General features: G+C 34.8%; 1 pseudogene; it reads right to left on the bottom strand.

The window, feature by feature from the left end:
• Positions 1–5,592: 5,592 nt before the first annotated feature.
• On the bottom strand, positions 5,593–9,990 carry LOC129877375 (serine/threonine-protein kinase STY13-like; annotated as a pseudogene).
• Positions 9,991–11,686: the final 1,696 nt, after the last annotated feature.

Raw genomic sequence — 11,686 nt, 5'->3', positions numbered from 1 at the left:
CCACATTGGATTCCCAGTCAGGGGTCTGTCCCAACAGGACTCTACAGTTTCGAGAAAAGTAGGGTTATCCACCCAACAATTCAAGAATTTAAAATATTTAATAGCGGAATCCTGCCTAGCATTCATCTCTATTAGTAAAGGGTTATGGTCAGAACCAGTAGAGGGAAGATGGGTGACTGAAGTGTGAGGCATAGCGGCTAACCAATTATCGGACACCATAGCTCTATCGAGTTGCTTCCATATTCTTTTATGCATATCTCGTTGATTACACCAAGTGTAGTCTGAGCCATGATACCCCAAATCCGTTAGGCCACATGCTTCAATAACGCTTATAAACTCAAAGCTTTTTTGTATGTTGTAAGGGATTCCACCTAGTTTCTCAGTAATGGAGGTGATGACATTGAAGTCCCCAACTGTGCACCAAGGAAGGTTAGTGGAAGCGTGGTGCAGGAGCCTATCCCAAAGCGATCTTCTAAGAGTATCTTTGCATTTCCATAAACAAAAGTCGTGAGAAATGCATTTTGATGCTCTACGTGTTTTATCTCGCAAGTGATCTGTTGGTCGTCAACATCAATAACTTTACAATCAACATCTTGAGTCCAGAAGATCCAAATCTTGCCATTAGGATTGCAAACGGACTTATCCATACCAAGGTTGATTCTAAAGGTTTGGAGATGAGCATTGTTGGAAAAAGGTTCTAGGATGGAAATGATGGACGTTTGATGGATATGTTTGAGTGACTTTAGTCTGTCTATGACTCCTTTGGTATTGATACCTCTAGCATTCCAAACAATTGTGTTAATCATTGATGGATCATATAGCATTGTCATTCTTCGTGTTGAACGTTTTTTGTTAGCATTAGTGTTTAAATAAAAAGATAAAATTATGAAAAAGTTTAAGAAATATTTTATTTACATCACAGTAAATACTTTTATGTATAAATTATTTTTAAACATTTATACATGTAATGTCAGGTTGGTTTGATATATTTGACTTTTTTTAGCTAAAATCAAATCAATTATGATTATTTTTTCTAATACCAAATCAAGTCAAACCAAATCACTAATTGAATTTTTTTTCGATTTGACGATTATCAATTTGGTGCGTTTTGTCAATTTTTCTTGTATGCCCCTACCCATTAGCAAGGTTGTTCAAAAGTCGATATGTTACTAGATGCATAGGAAAACAAAGTGAAGGCTATATCTAAAGCACATGATTTAGATACCATTATAATATAAGAATTGACTGGACAATTAAAAATTATGAGGTCAAAAAAAAAAGGCGAAACATTCAAAGCTAATAAATAGATGCATTTGTAACAAGAAATTGAGTGCATCAAATTTGTTAGAGATGGTCATAATAATTTTGTAAAGGAAAGAACTCCATGAGAAAAAATTATTAGGAGCACTTGGAATAATTTAATTATTGGCATAAACAATAAGGTCATAGGCCTTAAGCAGGGGCGACAAAACCAAACTCAACCCATCTAATCATTCTTTTTAAGTTTGGATCAGTTGTTAACCCGTCCATTTATTAACTCAACTCATTTCAATCCATTAAAAATTGAATTGATATGAGCCCAAATCAACTTATGAAAAATCTTGTCAAAATACTTGTCAATGAATATTTTATTATTTGATATATTATATATTGAGATAATAAAGAAAAAAATCATTTTATTAGGCTTTAAAATTTATAAAAGAAATAAAATTATTAAAACTTAGTAAAAATTGAACAGATTGAATTATGATCCGCATTTTTGCCCAATCAATCTCAAAACAAGTAGTTTTTGGGAGGGTCTCATTTATTAACTTAGTGTCTGTTTGGTTTAACTATTTTAAACAGCTTATAAGCTGAAAACAACTTATAAGCTAAAAAAAATATGGTAGGGTAGCCCAACTTAAGTTTTTGGCTTATAAACTGTTTTCAGCTTATAAGCTGTTTTAGATAAGCTAAATCAAATAGATCTAATTATTTTTTTTGGGCTTATTTTGAATAAAAAAATGACTTTAAATTGGCTAGTCAAACACTCATAAAAATGAAAGGCTCATTTACTTAAATAATATAGTATACAACATTAATTACGAATTTTAGTATATGTTTTAACTTTATGAAAAATAACAATTTTATTTTTTACCAGAAATAGTAAAAAAAAAATAACATTTTTTTTCTTTCTTTCCCTTCTCTCTCTCCTTTTCTTTGTTCCTTTTTTCCTTTCTCTCTCCTCTTTCTCTTTCTCTTTCTTCCCCCCTCTCTCTCTCCTTCTTCTCTATTTTTGGTTCGATTTTCCCCTCTCTCTCTCTCTTTCTTTTTCTCTTTCTCTTTCTCCCTTTTTTCAAATAATAATTAATTATTCTAATTTAAATTTATTTTTGGATTGGATATTATGGAAATGATGATTTTATTACCTCACATGGACCCCCACCTCTTTTCTTATTACTTTTTTTGAATGCCTTTATGATGAACTAGAAGAGAAAGACGGGAATTGAAAATTGTTCAAGCTAGCCAGGGTGCGGGAGCGAAGGTCACGCGATGTGGATCAAGTAAAGTGCATTAAGGACGAGTATGGAAAAATATTGGTAGAGGAGACCCTCAGTAAACAGAGATGGCAGTCGTACTTTCATAAACTCTTGAACTAAGAAAGGGACAGAGAGATTGTGTTGGGAGATTTGGAACATACAGGGAGGCTTCACGATTTTGGGTATTGCAGGAGTATTTCGATCGAAGAGGTTAAGGGTGTTGTGCGTAGGATAAGCGGGAGAAGTACAAATGACACTTCCAACCAAAACCAGGGACAAATGAACCGATTATTTTCACAGATCTGATGAGATTTTTGGGGAATTTTAGAAGAGCGCGAGCTCGGTAGGTTTGGAGTGGCTGACTAGGTTATTTAATGTCATCTTTAAGACAAAAAAGATGCCCAAAGAATGGAGGTCGAGCGTAATAATCCCTCTATACAAAAACAAAGGGGATATCCAAAGCTGCAACAACTATAGAGGTATCAAGCTTCTAAGCCATACTATGAAAGTGTGGGAAAGAGTGGTGGAGCTGAGGGTTAGGAGAGGCTGTCTATTTCAGAGAACCAGTTCAGATTTATGCCGGGATGCTCAACTACAAAAGCCATCCACCTGATGAGGAGATTGGTGGAGCAGTATAGGGAAAGGAAGAGGGACTTGCATATGGTATTCATCGATCTAGAAAAGGCTTACGATAAAGTTCCACAAGAGATACTATGGAGATGTTTGGAGGCTAAAGGTGTACCTATGGTGTACATTAGGGTAATCAAAGATATGTACGAGGGTGCCAAAACCAGGGTAAGGACAGTAGGAGGGGACTCAGAGCACTTCCCAGTTGTGATGGGGTTGCATCAAGAATCAGCCCTTAGTCCATTTTTATTTGCCTTGGTGATGGATGGATTAACGCGACAAATTCAAGGTGAGATGTCATGGTGTATGTTTTTTGTGGATGACATAGTGCTGATCGATGAGACTCGTAGTGGAGTTAACGCTAAGCTGGAGGATTGGAGACATACCTTGGAGTCTAAAGAGTTTAAGCTGAGTAGGACCAAGACAGAGTACTTAGAGTGCAAGTTTAGTGAACACCTCAGGAGATTGGCGTGGAAGTTAGGCTTGGTGACCAGGCCATCCAAAAGAAAAGTAGTTTCAAGTACCTTGGGTCTATCATACAAGGCAGCGGGGAGATTGATGATGATGTCACACATCGTATTGGGGCAGGGTGGATGAAATGGAGGCTCACTCCCGGTGTGCTATGTGATAGGAAGGTGCCACCACAACTTAAGGGCAAGTTCTACAAAGTGGTAGTTAGATCGGCTATGTTATATGGGGCAGAGTGTTGGCCAGTAAAGGTCTCTCACATTTAAAAGATGAAAGTAACCGAGATGAGAATGTTGAGATGGATGTGTAGGCATACCAGGAGTGACAGGATTAGAAATGAGGTTATTTGGGATAAGGTAGGAGTGGCCTCGGTGGAAGACAAGATGCAGAAAATGCGACTAAGATGGTTTGGGCATGTAAAAAGGAGAGAGACAGATGCCCCAGTGAGGAGGTGTGAGAGGTTGGCCATAGATGGTTTCAGAAGAGGTAGGGGTAGGCCAAAGAAATATTGGGGAGAGGTTTAATATAGGACATGGTGCAGTTACAGCTTATCGGGGACATGACCTTAGATAAGAGGGCATGGAGGACCCACATTAGGGTAGAAGGCTAGTACATAGTCTCGTTATTCTTCCCTATTAGTAGGAGCATTAGCGCACTATAATTTCCTTTGTGCAAGACTCAGATTAGGATAAAAGGCTAGGTGACTTATCCTTACACCATAGTAGTTGTAGTTCTGCTCATTATTTATTGTCATTTGATTTCTGCATTGTATTGTTGTTTATAGGTGTGGGGCCGTTGTACTTTGATTATCTTATTTATTTATAGTAGTTAATGCATCTTTCTTTCCGTACTATTCTACTATGACTTTCTCACTTGTGCTATCCCTTGTTTTCATCTTGTTTTCGATATGATTGTCCCTATCTGACCTTTTATCTTGTTTTTCTCTCTTGAGCCGAGGGTCTTTTGAAAACAGTTGTCTTACATTTCAAGGTGGGGATTAGGTCTGTGTACACTCTACCCTCCCCAAACCCCACATGATGGGATTATACTGGGTTTGTTGTTGTTGTTGTTGTTGTTGTTGTTGTATATATACGACTTAATTATACCACACACAGCCATAACAGAAGAGAAAATAAATCATCACCTCTTCTTTAATTTCTCATTTTTAGATCACCAAAACAAAAAAAATGCCTCCCAGTTCTTTAGATTCATCTATATTACTCCAAAGAATTAGCTCTAACAATATCCATGATTTTCTATTTGATGGTGTTATGGAGGTGAGAACGGAAAATGAAAATTTAGGAGATTGTTGTTCGTTGTTTTTTTCGTCGAAGAAGCCATCTCCGACGTCAGAAACTGGCCGGAAAAGGAGAGAGAGGGGTTGAAGGAGAAGGAGAAGACAAAATGAGGAGAGAAATAAGGTGATTTTAGTTATTAATTAAAGTAAATATGTTATAGACTAATAAAATAAAAATATCCTACAAAAATAATTATTATTCTAAAAAGGTTTATTTATGTAAAAATTTCAAAATGAAAATAGCTTAAAAGCAACTTATAAGTCAATCCAAATGGACTTTTAACTCAATTTATTCCGTTCAAATTCAATCCAACTCATCCATTTGTCATCTCTAACCTTGGGTAATTTTCTTCTTATATATTCAAAGAAAAACTAGTCATTAAAATGAGGTTTTTCTATGCGGGGTGAAGAGAGTTGTCTTTGCGGGTTAAAGACTAAACCCGCTCCTGATGCCATCTCTACTCATTGGTAGGAAGCGTCGGCGTCAGCGTCTTGAATTCAGAAAGAACTTTCAGAAAATAATGAATTCAGAATAAACTAATATGACATAGCACCTTTATATTCTATAACAATCCCCTTTCCCTTATTCAAATCATCTTCATATTCATTTAGAAAAAGGAGATATAATATTGCACAAGTACATTTATGAATAGTAGAATAGACAAAGAACCATTATGACACTAGAGCAAATTGGTAGGACCATGCTGTTACTCATGAATCAATTATCAAAGGTTATTCTACACTAATTAAGATACATCCAAGAGTAACAATTCACAGCCTTTTCTTCCAAGAACAGCTCTCATTTGTTGGACAAGTCAATAACCCAAAAGCACAATTTCAACAAGTATTGCTTGCCTTCTAATTGATTGTACAATATCGTTGATTTAGACAAAGGGAGCAAATATAAACTACGGAAAATTATGGACCCCTGATTGGACGAAAGCAGATACAGCTACTAGCTACATCTTCAGGTATCATCCCTCCTCCTTTGCTCGTATCGATTGCTTCTAATAATCTTACTACCTCGTCCATTTCAGGTCGCTTTTGTGGATTTCCATCCCAACATTTCTTCATCACATTGCATAGAGAACTTGGACAACATCGGGGAATCTCTGGTCACAAATTCTGCAAGAATAAGGTTTTAAATAAAGTGAATCATTAAGGAGAAAGCAACCCATATGTGTGTTTTGGAGCAAACATAATGAAAGGTGGCACTATGTAAATGATCCACATGCAAGCAGCTAGTCGAAAATGATCACTATAACAACGCAACCTCAAGCAAAAAAACAAATTATTGTTCTAGTTTTAAAGGGTTGAATACTTGAAGGAATAGTGTCAAAGAAATTATGTGTAGTTAAACCAGCATGACATGGACCTAATGGCTAATAATAGTAGAAGGAAGCAACCACTCCTTCGAAAAAAGTGCTGGCAAGTTAAGTTAAAATGTGTGACCATCTATCCAAGAATAATTGCATTGGAACAAATATAAGGTTAGGGACATGAATTTTCTACTTGAAAATTCGGATTACTTAAACACTTGGATTTGAAAAATTAAATACATTATAAGAATACATCATATCGAGTCAAGCTACAAAGAAAAGCCAATATATCAGTAACCACACAGTTTTATAACTGTGACTTGCGAAGTATAATAGGAAATTTGAGAAGCTATATTCTTGACTTTTGTCAGACTTGACATGGAAAGTTCTATCTTGGTTCACTCAATATCTGAATGATACATAAAACAAGAACCTACATAGGACCTCATTTCATGTAATATAAATGTATTTGACAGCCTACTAGAGCTGCGCACATAGACGTTTGACCCGTGGTCAAAGACTGCTTCAGACAACAACACTCTGCCTTATGCCGAACTCGGCAGATGCAAGAAAGAACAAAAATATACAGGGAAAATGATGGCATGAACAACAGGCGAACCTGTCTGACAACTGCAGAAGAAACTTCAGCAAAGCTAAGATCTGGATAAGGAAGATCACAGCAATAAATCTCCCATAAGCAAATACCAAAGCTGTACACATCACATTTTCTGTTATAGGGCTTCCCATCAAGTCTGTTTAAGTAGTACATCAGAAGAATTGGATTTTCTGTGGATACAAAAGATTACTTCCTAAATAAAAAGTAAAAAAGGATTGCAGATATCAAACATTACAAGTAAAAGAGAGGGTAAACCAATGATGATATGATGTGACATGATAGCATCATGTCAGACATTCATAGCAAATCCTGCATTTCTTGTAAAAGAATATGTATACCTCTGGAGCCATATATCCAAGAGTTCCAGTTTCACCAGTCATGTCCTGAGGATTTTGTGCCTCAACACGAGCAACCCCAAAATCAGCAATTTTTAGAGTTCTACCCATATCCAACAACATATTTTCAGCCTTCACATCACGATGTACAATCTTTTGCGAATGCAAATAGCTCAACCTACAAATTCAAGAGGAAAACAAATATCATCCAATATAATGACCAACTCAATAATGTTAGAAAAAGACACTTACCCCCTAGACAGATCCAAAGCAAGTTGAATGACAATCAAAAAGGGAAGTTTCCTTTTCCTGTTTTTGTACAAGTAGTTTTTCAATGTTCCTCCAGGGAGGAATTCCACAAGTACACAACAAACCCAAGAAGGAAGTGTGGTGTAACCCTCAGAAGGATTCTTTGAAGGAATCTTAAGATTTGAGGTTCCCATAGAAGCACCCACAAACTGAAAATGAAAATGATATCAAATAAAATTTGGAAGCATGAGTAAATGAGATAAACATCATACAAAATATAAAACTGTGAGCATGTGTTAATCTACAATTGTTGCAGTAGATTGATAATTAAATGTTGAACAGCACAACAATAGAGAAGAAAAATATGTACTTTAGTAACATTTGGTGTTAGTAAACTGTATTGTAAATATTAAAACCAGTAATAACAAGTAAAGGTAATAAAACACAGAATCTGAAAAATTAATGCAGAAACAGAATCGAGCCCACTGAATGCACAGTGTGTCCTTAAGGAAATTATTCCCCTCAAAGTACCCGAGGTTTTGGAATTTTTCCTCCCAGGATAGAACGATTTACTCACCAAAGTAGAGGTACTGCAAATCTTTGATGACTGCGAACCACTTGAAGGATGTATATCACACGATTTTAGGAAGTGCAGAAAGAAGAAGAAGAAGATGGTATGTTCAGAATTTCGTATGGAACATTCTAAAGATTAACAGATATATATATAGACTGTTTACACCTTTTCAGAAAAGGCACCTGTTGGGAAAAGGTTTGCCTGTTGAGAAGGTTTGCAACTTTTCGGACAAGGTTGCAACCATTCAAAAATCCGTTGGAAAAAACGGAGGGAAATTTTAAATTAATCCGGGAAAGAAACGGGTCGCGGGTCGCGGGTCAGGATTTTTTTTTCTCACTTAATTAATTAAATAAATAAATAATATTAATTAATTAAAATTTAAAGAAAATTTGGTCCAAAAAGATTATCAATCAATCATATCAATTGACCAAATCCAAATCCAAATCCAAATCCAAATCCAAATCCGAATCCAAATCCAAATCCAAATCCAAATCCAAATCCGAATTAAATAAATAAATAATATTAATTAATTAAAATTTAAAGAAAATTTGGTCCAAAAAGATCCGTAGCCGTAGCCGAGCCGAGCGAGCGACGACGACGATGGCGCGAGGGGAGACCCTCTTCTTGACCCTTTAGCAACATGAAGGAGTGCTTCTACTTTTAAGTAGGAGACTTTTCATTTCCACCACTTATGTGGGACCAAAGCTTATTTAATAAATCAAGAGAGAACATATCATTTCCTCTCCACTTCTTTTTCCCTCAATTTCCCATTCAACCTATCAATTAAACCCAACATTTGGATGGTCAAGCTTTTGCCAAACAGTAACCTCCTGCTGAAATGATGCCCGCAGAGCAATAGTTTCTGCAGCAGAGGTTATACCATCCTCTCCCCAATCCAACAGCTTCACTGCACAAATAATATTACATAAGAAAGTCTTACAACTGTGTTGCACAAATTCCCTGAAAGATGTTGGAGAATTTGCTCAAGTATCTACATTAACGGGTCGCATCTTTTTTCAACAAAATTAACACACTCAAAATAAGTAGATCCAAGTTAGTCCAATCACTGATCTATCCATCTTTAAGTAAAATTCTGTCAAATGGCAAACTCATCCGAATGTATGCACTCTATTTGTCAAAGTGAAACTATTGTCCTATCCATCTTTAACTCAAAAGTTCACCTCAAATATCATAAGCTCATCAATAAGAAGGTCATTATGGTACTATATGATCTTTAAAATATGATGCTAATTGTACAGCTAGTGAGTATAAACATGCAAAAAAAAGATTGCAGTTTGTCAACAATCTTGGTGACATGATTTCTCAGATACATACATCATTCTCAAAACAATCCTACATAGGGAAAGACGCGTTACCTGCAACATCTTGATTGTGATAAGTACCTCGATAAACAGTACCTTAGGTTCCCTGAGCTACAAGATACCTTATTTGCAACTTTGAAGGATCAATCTCCCACACTTCCCTTGGCCTTTGGTTTTGATTCTCCACGTTGCTTGAGCAAATCCTATTCAAGTGCTTCTCCAATTGAACATCCAAACTTTTCAAATCAATTTTGTCAGCCCGGAAAATCATATCATTGCTACTTGTGTTTTTATCCATATTCTTTTCATCAAGGGCCTTTAATTTGGACATGTCTCCATCCTCAACTGTAGATACCTCCATCCAGTTAGATTAACAAAGCTTCAAAAAATTGATGAATCAAGAATTCAATTAAAATGAGTAAACAATTATTGTTACTGTCTAAAGATTGAACAAGAAAGGGTATCTGAATAAAGCAATTGAGACAGAGAGTAATATGCCAAAAAATATGCTTGAAAGGGTCAAAGACGGAGTGACAGAGGAACAAGTAAGTGAACAATATTTTTAATACAAAATTCCAACAACTCAGACTCCAATTCTAAATCAAATTCGACCTGAAATAGTTGTCAAAGGAAGAACCAGAGAACAATTCAAAGCAAATAATTTTATCAAAAAGCAACCATTGATTTAAATTTAAAACCCCAAAATATATCATTTATTAAAAAGGATAAACTAACGATGGCCAATAACGATATTTGTTAACCAACATCCAAAGACATGGACTTTTTACAAAAAGATACTAATATAGTTCTTCAGAAAAGTAAGGGACAAAGAAGAATACCCAGAAAAAAGATTGAATAAGGCTTTAACTTTTTTGTTTTCCAAAAGAAAGGGGTAATAAGCAGGAAAATATTTGTTTGTGGAGGTTTTCGGTATGCAGGGAAAAGCGCGGGTTTGCCTTGAAAATGTGACCTCCCTTTTTCAAACTAGTGAATTTATCAATGATTTGCGTAATCGCAAAGAATCTTATTAGATGTATCTTAAATTTAATTTTATTTCTCAATATTTTAAAAGTAATTACAATGTATACTTTGGCTGAATTTTTTTTAAATTTTCATTTATAAGATAAACTAAACGTATAAGTTTGTAAATTCAATTCTCTGTTTTTCAAAAATTTAAATATTCAAAAATTAAATTAAAAATATTAATACATTAACATTTTTAGTGAAAATAAAAGAGCGTCAACACAATAACGAAAAGTCAAAAAAATTGTAATATTTCTCATGTAAAAAAGGCATATATATTTGAATAACCAATTTGATTGTTAGGGTTATGTCACTATATTAAAAGTATTTGAAACTTTCTAAGGAATGCCACAAATTTCAACAAGTTTGAGTCTTCTCCACAGGTTGTGACATCCTGAAAAGTTTCGGCCACCAAGAGTTGCAATACCTCATCATACATCTTAACACACCAAATGAAATAAGCAATAGACACAATGAATTGGATAATGACATCCTCCTTGAATAAAACTTGTCATCATAGTTCTACTACATCATCAATTAGTATTGAGAGTTTTGAAATTTCTAGGAGAAGACCAAATAAATACGTTTAAAATATAATTTACTTTCTGAAATACTCTATTTTTAAAAGAATAAAAACTATTGATCGTTCATTTAAGATATTTCATTGAATCTTATTCTAAAAACCTCACTCAAATCTCATTTATTTGCACTTAATGGAGGCCTGAATTTGAATGGTTTAAACATTAGATCATTAAGTGCATTTGATTTCATTAAAATTTAAAATATTTAATTGGTCTGAATTGGTCTTAATCATTAAGATATAGAACAAAGTCTTAATATCCTTAAGAGATATTCTTATGTGGATAATATTCACCATCACTCTGTCCACAATCACCAACCACCACCTCTTCCATCACAACCGCCACTAGAGCTGTACATGGCAAATCGATAAACCGCACCAAACCGACAAACCGAACCAAATCGGAAAAAAAAACCGACTAGTGGTTTGGTTTGACTTGGTTTGGTGTTTGGAAAAAAAAACCGACCATTATAGGGTTGGTTTGGTTTTAACTAAAAAAAGTCAAACCGAACCCAAACCGACCCGATTATAGATATACTACTTTTAAATTATGTTATACATAAGAATATTTATTAAAATGTAATTTATAAATATTTTTTAAATTTTTTTCATAATTTTTGTTTTCTTTCTTACATTTAGATTTGGACTTGAGAAGCTCATCTAAATAATATACAAAAAAAGCTCATCTTATAAAATTATATTATAAAGTTAAAACTCCAAACAGTGTTCTGCCTCTATCTTATATGTTGATATTTTG

The sequence above is a fragment of the Solanum dulcamara genome, chromosome 12 (assembly GCF_947179165.1).
Source record: "Solanum dulcamara chromosome 12, daSolDulc1.2, whole genome shotgun sequence".
Taxonomy (NCBI): domain Eukaryota; kingdom Viridiplantae; phylum Streptophyta; class Magnoliopsida; order Solanales; family Solanaceae; genus Solanum; species Solanum dulcamara.
The sequence above is the reverse complement of the archived record's forward strand: the minus strand, read 5'-3'. Positions and strand labels throughout refer to the sequence as shown.